This window comes from Oncorhynchus nerka, linkage group LG28, assembly GCF_034236695.1.
Source record: "Oncorhynchus nerka isolate Pitt River linkage group LG28, Oner_Uvic_2.0, whole genome shotgun sequence".
Taxonomy (NCBI): Eukaryota; Metazoa; Chordata; class Actinopteri; order Salmoniformes; family Salmonidae; genus Oncorhynchus; species Oncorhynchus nerka.
In genome coordinates this window covers 36,403,983-36,416,109 of record NC_088423.1, presented here as the reverse complement: position 1 = coordinate 36,416,109, position 12,127 = coordinate 36,403,983, and the positions used below count along the sequence as shown (strand labels likewise).

At 43.1% G+C, this 12,127-nt stretch overlaps 1 pseudogene; it reads right to left on the bottom strand.

Moving 5' to 3' along the window:
• Nucleotides 1–2,325: 2,325 nt before the first annotated feature.
• LOC115113191 (serine-rich coiled-coil domain-containing protein 2-like) overlaps nucleotides 2,326–12,127 on the bottom strand; it is a 70,109-nt pseudogene continuing 60,307 nt past the window's right edge.

Genomic DNA, 12,127 nt, shown 5'->3' with positions numbered 1-12,127 from the left:
GCTCATATAATTAAAGATGGACTTTGTGATAACTAACTCTGACTTGTGTGTGGTTTGCTCTCATGATTTGGTAAATACAGGAAATTTCCACGACATCATGAGGTAGGAAAATTATATGGATATATTGAAGCAACTTCTCAAGACATCAGTCAGGAAGTTAAAGCTTGGTTGCAAATGGGTCTTCCAAATGGACAATGACCCCAAGCATACTTCCAAAGTTGTGGCAAAATGTCTTAAGGACAACAACGTCAAGGTATTGGAGTGGCCATCACAAAGCCCTGACCTCAATCCCATAGAAAACTTCTGGGCAAAACTGAAAATGTGTGTGTGAGCAAAGAGGCCTACAAACCTGACTCAGTTACACCAGCTCTGTCAGGAAGAATGGGCCAAAATTCACCCAACTTATTGTGGGAAGCTTGTGGAAGGCTACCCGGAACGTTTGACCCAAGTTAAACAATTTAAAGGCAATGGTACCAAATACTAATTGATTGTATGTCAACTTCTGACCCACTGGGAATGTGATGAAGGAAATAAAAGCTGAAATAAATCATTCTCTCTGCTATTTTTCTGACATTTCACATTCCTCAAATAAAGTGGTGATCCTAACTGACCTAAGACAGGGAATTTTTACTATGATTGTATGTCAGGGACTGTGAAAAACAGAGTTTAAATGTATTTGGCTAAGGTGTATGTAAACTTCTGATTTCCAACAGTACATATTTTGGCATAAAGTGTGTCAACAGACATTTCTCACATAATTAATTTTACTGACCCAAAATAATCCCATTTTGCGTATTTAGTTTTGTCGACATTTGGAAAGTTTTCATCATTCCTGTCATGAAATGTTTTATCTGACATTTACTTTACTTGCATAAAAAGGTTGGATGGAAACCTGGTCACACACAGAGACAAGCAGGTCTCCACATACTTGTGGTCATGTAGTGTATTTGTCATACGCCAGCAGGATTTCAACAATATCGAGTGATCTCTCTGTCTAAACATGGTTACCGAGTGTGAAGGAGAGAAAGAGAAAAGGACATATAAGAAATATCTTCACATGTGGTGTCCTTTTCTGTATGTACCTGTTTCTCCCTTTTTTGCTGTCTAAAAAACATGCAGGCACACACACACACACACACACACACACACACACACACACAGGCAGCCATCTTGTTTTTCCGTAGGGGACAGGTGGATCAATGTCCCTGGGGACTCTCCAGAATTGTGTGTATGCTTTTTTTATGTGTGTAGTATGTATTATTGGGTATTGTAAAACAGAGAGTGACACAGTCATAAACCTACAGCCATAGCCCCCATGCATGGAAGCTGCCATAGTCTCTGTCAGAAACCATTTAACACACTCTCCATTTCTAGAGGCATTCAAACATTAACCATTGTTCTGAAGAGGAGATAAACACAACCCTCAACCTCCTCAAATCCTCAAACTTAACTTAGCCCTGATAACTCAAAACACACTAAAACCTGTGATGTTCAATAATGTTGTCTTAATCAGTCCACTACCGAACCAAAACGATCTAGTAGATACTATATGGTAAACCTATGTTACTTAGTGTTCAGGAGTTCACTGTGAGTTTAGTGGTGCCTGTCACTTGGTCTGAAAGAGGTACATCGGGGAGTTTAGTGGTGCCTGTCACTTGGTCTGAAAGAGGAACATCAGGGAGTTTAGTGGTGCCTGTCACTTGGTCTGAAAGAGGTACATCGGGGAGTTTAGTGGTGCCTGTCACTTGGTCTGAAAGAGGTACACCAGGGAGTTTAGTGGTGCCTGTCACTTGGTCTGAAAGAGGTACATCAGGGAGTTTAGTGGTGCCTGTCACTTGGTCTGAAAGAGGTACACCAGGGAGTTTAGTGGTACTTGTCACTTGGTCTGAAAGAGGTACACCAGGGAGTTTAGTGGTACTTGTCACTTGGTCTGAAAGAGGTACATCAGGGAGTGTAGTGGTACTTGTCACTTGGTCTGAAAGAGGTACACCAGGGAGTTTAGTGGTACTTGTCACTTGGTCTGAAAGAGGTACACCAGGGAGTTTAGTGGTACTTGTCACTTGGTCTGAAAGAGGTACATCAGGGAGTTTAGTGGAAGGACATGCTCTAGAGGAAATACTTTAAACTTTCTAGTGAACGATTGTTCTTTAAACCCATTTCCCTGTTTAAGCAGAAAACTCCACTCCTTATTTCTTTCCCCAATCTGCTTTTTTTCTTTCATTCATCTTTTATGCTCTGGGAGGAATTGAACATTTCTGAGGTCATGCAAGCCTATAGTCAAACCATGTGCTGCTGTTTCAATGGAAGGACCCATGTGAGTTTGAGTAGAGTTGAGTGGAACATTCTTTAAAAAAACATGTACAGTACATGTGAGAGATTAGCAAAGAGAAACTATGAATGTTAGTCATTCTTTTTCTGCATAAGACAATGTGCAATAAAAGGCTGCTAAGCAAGTGACTGGACATTTTATAAAGGATAAAACAATCCTTCAGTGTATCTCAGTCATAACCTGTAGGTGCCATTTTGAATAGATGTGCACTGTACCTTTGCATTTTGTAAATTTTAAGACAGGACTATGCTACATATTCTGTTCAGTTCAGCAGAAGGTCAAACAATAGTTAAGGGCAGTTCCTGAATGTCCATAAGGAGCTGTGGGCACACGCACATATGGACACACACATGGTGAGCAGGAACCACGAGGAGGTGGAAGAGGAGGGATGTTATACAGTATATAACATGTCATGTTTGATTATATGAACACTTCAGTGGATCTTTGGCATTGGGATGCGTGAGAGGCTGGGGGGAACCAGGACTCTGGCTCTGAGCAGTCCCAGGTCTGGCATTTCCAGATTAGGGCTAGGAGGGCTGGTTCTCCCAAGGTCCCTCCTGGCCCCAGAGCGCGGGGCTTAGCGAGCACCCCGTGGTCCAGAGACGGGCTCACCGCCTGGGGACCAGAATTGAAGCAGGCCAGGCCCCTGGAGGGAGGTTGGCCAGCAGCGCTGAAGACTCCGATCGAAGAAGAGAGCCATTAGTGCCCCCCTGAGGCAGAGCTGGGATGGACACACGCTTGTGGAGGCGGGGCGGCTGCAGGATGCGAGGGCAGCCAGGGCCCTGTGGCCCCAATGGAGAGGCTCGCTGCCCTCCCTCTGGCCTGGACAGAGCTCCTGGGGTTGGGCTGCTGGCTGCAGCAAGCCCCTGGGTGGGACTGGGGGTGGTTCCAGGCCACTCTCTGATATGTTTGTTGAGCTGGGTGCTAAGCAGCACACTCAATTCATCTGGGTCAGGCACTGGTGGAGTGTCCACACCCATGGCCGGGCTTCCAGTGGGTGGGTCAGAGTCTGTGCAGTGGGATCCATCTTCCCTGGTCCTCCTCCCTCTCTGGGGGTCACTGTGGCCCTCGGTGTGGGCTGTTTTTACTAGTCTTTCTTGGGTGAGGTGCTCGTGGTGGCTGGGGCTGGAAGGCTGTATTTGTGGCTATGGATGAAAAACAAAAATAAACACATTACTATCAATTCACTGAGAATGTTGAGATATAAATATATTGTGTACATCACATATGAACTTCTGTCAGATAGAATGGAATATACATTTGTACTCTATTCAATGTCTTTATGCAGTTCCTGATACAGCCCTGCCTTTAGTTGAAGGAGGCTAATCCAATAGTTTCTGTTCCAGACACAACCCACCATTAGTTAAAGTCATTCAATCTAATATTTTTTTAAGTATTCCCTTTCTGAGATCTGTATTCAAATATTTTTTTAAGTAGTTGCTTTCTCAGATCTGTATTCAAATATTTTTGAAAAGGTAGTCATTTTCTGAGATCTGTATTTAAATAGTTTTCAAAAGTAGCCATTTTTTGGGATCTTAATTAAAATAGTCACCTCCAAAGTAATTATTTGTTCCCCCCTATAAAATAGTTACTTTCCACAAAGCATATTTAAAAACTATAGTTATCGCAGGTCTGGCAAGAACACTAGGTAGACTCCAAAATCAACCCACAGCATGCAGATGCACATCAACACTGGCATGCTTTCATCGTGCCATGCCAGCGTTCAGGGCCCAGGGTGATGGTAGAGGTTAGAGAGATGGGAAATGCTTACTGTTCCACGCTTTGGCAGTGATTTAGAGAGAGATGGTATGGATTAATTTCAGTACCAACACAAATTGTAATTGAATTCCATCATTTTGAATTTGTATTAGGATATTGAATTTGAAAGTAATATTTTTGTATTTGTAATGCACAATTGAATCATTGAATTCATAAATGTAACTTGTCTTTCATGATTTGAAACTGAATGAATATTGCATTCAGTTAATTTTTTTATTTCAATTTAATTGAATATTCAAATTCAATAATTATATATTCAGTTTCAATATGGTAGATATCATATAAACGGCGAGTAGCAGCAGTGTAAAAACAAAGGAGTGGGGGGTCAATGCAAATAGTCCGGTGGCCATTATTGTTCAGCAGTCTTATGGCTTGGGGATAGAAGTTGTTATGGAGCCTTTTGGACCTAAACTTTGCATTCCAGTACCGCTTGCCATGCAGAAGCAGAGAGAACAGTCTATGACTTGGTTGACTGGAGTCTTTGATATTTTTTTTTTTTTTTTTTTTTTTTTCCCCAATTTCGTGGTATCCAATTGTAAGTCATTACTGTCTTGTCTCATCGCTACAACTCCCGCACGGACTCGGGAGAGGCGAAGGTCGAGAGCCATGCCTCCTCCAAAACACAACCCAACCAAGCCACACTGCTTCTTAACACAGCACATATCCAACCAAGAAGCCAGCCGCACCAATGTGTCAGAGGAAACACCGTACACCTAGCGACTTAGTCCGCGTGCACTGCGCCCGGCCCACCACAGGAGTCGCTAGTGCGCGATGAGACAAGGATATCCCTGCAGGCCAACCCTCCCTAACCTGGACGACGCTAGGCCAACTGTGCGCCGCACCATGGGCCTCCCGGTCGCGGCCGACTGCGACAGAGCCTGGGCTCAGAGCCTGGGCTCAAACCCAGAGTCTCAGACCTGAGGCCACTCTGCCTCGTTAGACTGCACATTTTCAGGGGCTGTTTCAGTGCAGCACAGGGGAGCTCTTGGTGGATGCCGGAGGCTGAGCCCTACAGACATTTGTTTGAAGTCTCTAGCATTTCCACAATTTTGGCTATAAGCAATTATGAAAAAGAGCTAAGACTCTTCTCGAACTCAGGACCTCTGCTTCACAAACACACATGACCACCCTCCTTGTCAATGTACTAACCGTTTGAGCTAAAAATATCAAGCTAGCTACGGAGTGAGTTTACGGTACGCTCTTCAATTTATGAAATCAATGATTAAATTTGTACATTACGAATCCACAAATATTAAATGAATATCCTAATACAAATGCAAAATTATGCAATTCAAATCGAATTGGCACTGAAATCACTCTATAGATGGGATGAGAGAGAGATAGGAGATAAGGCACAGTAGCAGAAAGCAGACTGACAGAGACACACACACACATTTACATGTATGCACAGTACAGACATGCACGCACACATCTAGGACGCACGCTTCCATGCTTGCAAACACGCATGCACAGACACTGTTAAAACAGGGTTAACAGAGTTTGGTAGAGTTGGGTAGCTGAAAAGGAGCAGTTGCATCAATGAGTGAGGATATCTTCAATGGCATCCACATTATTACAAACAAGTACTTTGACCACTCCATCATACTGACTCAGTCTCCCAAACAGGCACAGAAAAGGACAGACACACTTACATCACACCTGAATTCAAGGGTTAAATAGTTCATTGCAAACAAGCTCAATCCAGTGCAAGCTCAGAAGCCAGGGCATTTGGCTATCCAGTGCATCTACTGTATTCTTGTCATCCTAACTCCTACCCACACTTCTCCTCTCTAAAATCCAATATTGTACAAGCAAGAAACCCCAACCGAGTTGTTTACATCTAGCGTTGACAACAGGAGCTCCACAACAACATTACTCCATTGAGAAACATGAGTCACTTCACTTCTCTTTTGACTCTGCCCTTTCCTTTTTTATCTCTCCTGAATTCCACAATGTTTTAATGACTGCATGCATAATTCTCTCTCTCTCTCTCTCTCTCTCCCGACAAATGCACCCCTTTGATTGACAGCGGGGTTGCCCATTATTAATGTCAAATCTAATTAAACACAGCCAATAGACTGCCGTGGTTGTGGAAATGCATCCCCATTCCCGACTGTTATGCTTTGGATGATGCCCAACCAGAGCCCTGTCGAGAAACATCAAAAGAATGTAATTTCTCTCTTTATTTATCATTCTTTTTTTCTCCTCTTCTCTGTCACCCTCAGTTCATCAGCAGAACACAACGCATTCATAATAGTGGGGTTTGGTAGGACAGAATGGCAATATTTGCACTGTGATTGCTAGTCTGCTTCATTTTAAATGAAAATGTCTCAGGGACTTGCTAAAGTAAATGATAAACAACCAACTGTTCACTATTACCATGTAGTAATTGTACTGTAGATAAAAGACGAGGTCTTGATTTGGGTGTCATAAACTCATCCAAGTAATTAGCTAGGCTTGTTACTTTACGCTGAGATGTGTCAGATAACGATCCAAGTCAATTTACAAAAACTACCCACTGCTTTTGCTTACTCAACCATGCTACCTACTGATTTCCCTACACACACTTTGTTCAGGTGAATGAACTGAACATCACTCATCCACTTCACTGATGAAAGCAATGGGTAGATCACATAGAGGAAGGGAGTAATGATGGAGAGAAGGGGGGCAGAGACAGGGGATAATGGAAGCAGACAAGGCAACGGGGGGGGGGGGGTTAGTGACTCACTCTGTCTGCGCTGGGGCATGCTGGTGCGGGGCAGACCCTGCCCGGGGGAGAAGAAGGGGGTGGGCAGCAAACCCTGCACAGAGAAAAGACAATGGAGGTATGACGTATAGTACCAGTCAAAGGTTTGGAAACACCTACTCATTCCAGGGTTTTTCTTTATTTTTACAATTTTTTACATTGTAGGATAATAGTGAAGACATCAAAACTATGAAATAACACATATGGAAACATATAGTAACCAAAAAAGTGTTAAACAAATCCAAATATATTTTAGATTATTCAAATTAGCCACCCTTTGCCTTGATGACAGCTTTGTACACTCTTGGCATTCTCGCAACCAGCTTCATGAGGAATGCATTTCAATTAACAGTTAAAAGTTAAGTTAATTTGTGGAGTTTCTTTCTTTCTTAATTAATTTGAGCCAATCAGTTGTGTTGTGATGGTAGGGCTGGTATAGGCTGCAGATAGGCCTATTTATTGGAAGAAAAGTACAAATAGGCAAAGAGAAGTGACAGTCCATCATTACTTTAAGACATGAAGGTCAGTCATGGTGGAACATTTTAAGAACTTTGAAAGTTTCTTCAAGTGCAGTCGCAAAAATAATCAAGCGCTATTATGAAACTGGCTCTCATGAGGTTCGCCACAGGAAAGGAAGACCCAGAATTACCTCTGCTGCAGAGGATCATTTTATTAGAGTTACCAGTCTCAGAAATTGCAGCCCAAAATAAATGCTTCACTGAGTTCAAGTAAACAGAGTCGTCTCATCTGTTCAGAGGAAACTGCATGAATCAGGCCTTCATGGTTGAATTGCTGCAAAGAAACCACTACTAAACGACACCAATAAGAAGAAGAGACTTGCTTAGGTCAAGAAACATGAGCAATGGACATTAGACCGTTGGAAATCTGTCCTTTGGTCTGATGAGTCCAAAATTGAGATTTTTGGTTCCAATCACCATGTCTTTGTGAGACACAGGGTAGGTGAATGAATGATCTCCACATGTGTAGTTCCCACCATGAAGCATGGAGGAGGAGGAGGTGTGATGTTGGAGGGGAGCTTTGCTGGTGACACTGTTAGTGATTTATTTATAATTCAAGGCACACTTAACCAGCATGGCTACCACAGCATTCTGCAGTGATACACCATCCCATCTGGTTTGCGCTTAGTGGGACTATCATTTGTTTTTCAACAGGACAATGACCCAACTCACCTCCAGGCGGTCTAAGGGCTATTTGACCAAGAAGGAGAGTGATGGAGTGCTGCATCAGATGACCTGGCCTCCACAATCACCTGACCTCAACCCAATTGAGATGGTTTGGGATGAGTTGAACAGCAGAGTGAAAGAAAAGCACCCAACAAGTGCTCAGCATATGTGTTAATAACTTCAAGACTGTTGGAAAAGCATTCCTCATGAAGCAGGTTGAGAGATTTACAAAAGTGTGCAAAGCTGTCATCAAGGCAAAGGGTTGCTACTTTGAAGAATCTCAAATATAACATATATTTTGATTTGTTTAACACTTTTTTTGGTTACTACATGATTCCATATGTGTTATTTAATAGTTTTGATGTCTTCACTATTACTCTACAATGTACAAAATAGTAAAAACAAAGAAAAACCCTTAGTAGGTGTGTCCAAACTGTGGACTGTTACTGTACATGCATATAGAGATAGGTCCTATACATGTGAGAGTATAGAGTCACCATACCGCACACATACAGTACACAAACAGCACATAAACAGGAACACATACTGTCATACAAACAAAGACCCCCCCAACAGACACAGTCCCAGAAAAACACACACTGTTACCATGCTTACCTCTCCCTCTCTATTTCCTTGCTCTAGGATATTAATGCAAACATATTCCCTTTTTGAAAGGCATACAAATGAAAATGCATGAGGTTCTTATGTGAACCTCCCTCCAATATCTCATTCCTTTCTTTTCCATCTCTGTCTCTCTCACTCAATCTCTTTCCCACAGTCTATTACATTTAACACTGAAGAATCAGATCGACTCTTTGTCTGTGTGTGAGGGTGAATGCCTGTCCTCAATAACCGGCTCAATCCCACCTGAACAAACCCAAACTGTGCATAAAGATAAAATCATCCTGTGTAGAAGAAGAGTGGAGGCTCTTCTTGACTGTCAACAGGTAATCTCCTTCTCATGACTGTTTGGTGCTGCTCTTAAATTGGCCACATCTCCTCAAACCGAGAAGGACGCATAGGCACAGAGTGAGAGAGACTGGACTCTCTGGGATGCCCGAGCAATTTCAGAGACAACCGCAGTGAGGGAAGTGGAGGACAAATGAGGTTTCTGATCGACTTCCTCCCTGTTTTTTCTGTACTACACAATTACAGCAGGACCCTTCTGTGCTGCCACCTGCCACGGCTTAATTTGCAGAAAGGAAGGTTTGAATTGGGAAAGAGAGCCTAGCACTGACAGTGGCTGGAATTTTCATTGGGCTGTCTCAGCTCAGGGCAAGCTTTCCTGTCTTCATCTTACATTCTGGTGTGAATACGTAGCTACTTCCCAGTTCTGACAGGTCTAGGAGGAACCCTTTATGTAAGGAGTATGGGATTCTCTTTCATTAGGAAGTACGAGCAAAGAACTAGCAATAATCACAATGGTGTTTTGTATGGAAAGTTTCAAACACACACGTAGGCTAACGCTATAAACTACCTTGAACTCTACCAGAGTTATTAGACGGATTTGACTTTCATCATGATGTCATTAGCATGCTTAACATGTCAGTGTGAAGCATTCAGAAACTGTGCATATTGTTGTTGATTTTCTCATAATTAAGTGTTAGTAAAGCATAAGCCGTTATGCTAGTAAAGCGTTAGCTTCCCCTTTCATCTTACAAGCTGGTGTGAGCCCTTATTTGAGGAGCATGTTGTCATTGCTCATTATAAATTGTCAAGGCATTAGCAGCTCTGCTAGCAGTGTCCTGAAGGATGTCATGGCTGGCTTGATAAATCTTACTTAACTCCCCTAATCATTCACTACAAGAAAGACTTTCAGATAGATTGAGAAAAATAGCAAGACATACAACCAAGGTCTGTACATTACTTTTTACTTCGGTAGTTCTCACAATTACATTTGCACCTGTCTGATATTATGAAGTTGATTTTCAAAGCAGAGTTTTGGTGGTAGCTGTGGGCAGGGCAGTGAGTGTGGAATCTCTGGGGGTGGGAGAGAGAGGCGGTATGGGGGACTAATGTCAGGACCTCTCTGTGAAAACCACCCATCATTCTAGATTAGAATGCTGGACACAAGCTGTTCTGTCATTGCCTCTTTCTCTCTCTCGCTCCCTCTCCCTCTACAAACCAACCTCCTGCTGACAGAATGACAAGAGCATTGTGTCTGATTACAGCTTAGATAATGACAGAAAGAAAGAAGGAAAGAAAGGGGAAGGGAGAGAGATATAAAAAAATAAAAGAGAGAAAGTTGGAGGAGGAGAGAGAGAGAGGGGTAGACAGAGGGGGGGTGTAGCAGTAATTAGCCTCTTGTCTTGGTCTGATGAAACATAAGGTTTTGCATTCGATTAGTCTTCCTGCCAGCACTTGTTTGCTTGTTTGTTTTAATGAGGCCATTCGGCATTCCCCTGTTTACTAAGCCCTTTGTTCAGAGGCATCTTCTCCTTGCCTCTGTACTCTATCTATCATGCACCTCCATGCACGCACAAACATACTCTGTCTCTCTCCATGTCACTCTAATCACTGCATTGAGTTAACAGTAGGGTTGGGCGATTTTACCATTGCATCATCTATCGACGATGTTTGACAGCTATCGTCGATATTTGACTAGTCATTGTCGATAGTGACGAAATCATGATGTCAGATTTAGCATATTGGAACTCACCTGCACCGCCGGAGTCTGGCAGCGCACAACAGCACAGCACAGTGAGGTCAGGGCACAGTGGAGGCCTGTCAAGTTCTTCCACATCGATCTAGACAAACCATATCTGTATGGACCTCGTTTGTGCACGGGGGCATTGTCATGCTGAAACAGGAAAGGGCATTTCCCAAACTGTTACCACAAAGTTGGAAGCACAGAATCATCTAGAATGTCATTGCATGCTGTAGTGTTAAGATTTCCCTTCACTGGAACTAAGGGGCCTAGGCCGAACCATAAAAAACAGCCCCAGAACATTATTCCTCTTCCACCAAACTTTACAGTTGGCACTATGCATTTGTGCAGGTAGCATTCTCCTGGCATTGGCCAATCCCAGATTCGTCTGTCAGACTGACAGATGGTATAGCGTGAGAACGCAATTCCACTGATCCAGATGTCAAGCCCTGACCTTAGTTATCTCTGTTTTCTTTATTATTTTGGTTAGGTCAGGGTGTGACGAGGGTCGGTATGCTTGTTTTGTCTTGTCTAAGGTTTTTGTATGTCTAAGGGTGTTTGTAAGTCTAGGCATATGTAGGTTTCTGGTGGCCTGAATTGGTTCCCAATCAGAGGCAGCTGTTTATCATTGTCTCTGATTGGGGATCATATTTAGGTTGCCATTTTCCCTTGGGTATTGGTGGGTTCTTGTCTATGTGTAGTTGCCTGTCAGCACTCGTTTATATAGCTTCACGGATTGTTATTTTGTTAGTTTGTTCAGTGTTCTTCCTTCATTAAAAGAAGAATGTATGCATATCACGCTGCGGCTTGGTCTCCTCCATACAACGAACTTGACACCAGAGTCTAATGGCGGTGAGCTTTACACCTGTAAGGAGTGCGTATCTGGTGGCAGGGAATTCAGACACAGGAGAGCAGAACTTGATAATAGCCGGAGCAGTTTAATAGTAAAACCAATGGCATAAGAAATGCAAAGTATGGGCACAATAACCCGACGCGCACCAGTCAAACAAAATGTGCACAAGCACTTACAATAAACAATACCACACAAAGACATGGGGGGAACAGAGGGTTAAATACACAACACATAATGAGGGAAATGAGAACCAGGTGTGTGGGAAAACGAGACAAAACAAATGAAAAATGGATCGGCGATGGGTAGAAGACCGGCGACGTCGACTGCCGAACACCGCCCAAACAAGGAGAGGCATCGACTTCAGTAGAAGTCGTAACAACACCACTCCAGCCAACGCTTGGTATGGCAATCTTAGGCTTGTGGGCGGCTGCTTGGCCATGGAAACCCATTTCATGAAGCTTCCGATGAACAGTTATTGTGCTCATGTTGCTTCCAGAGGCAGTTTGGATCTCTGTAGTGAGTGTTGCAACCGAGGACAGAAGATTTTTAAATGCTACGCACTTCACACTCTGCGGTCCCGTTCTGTGAG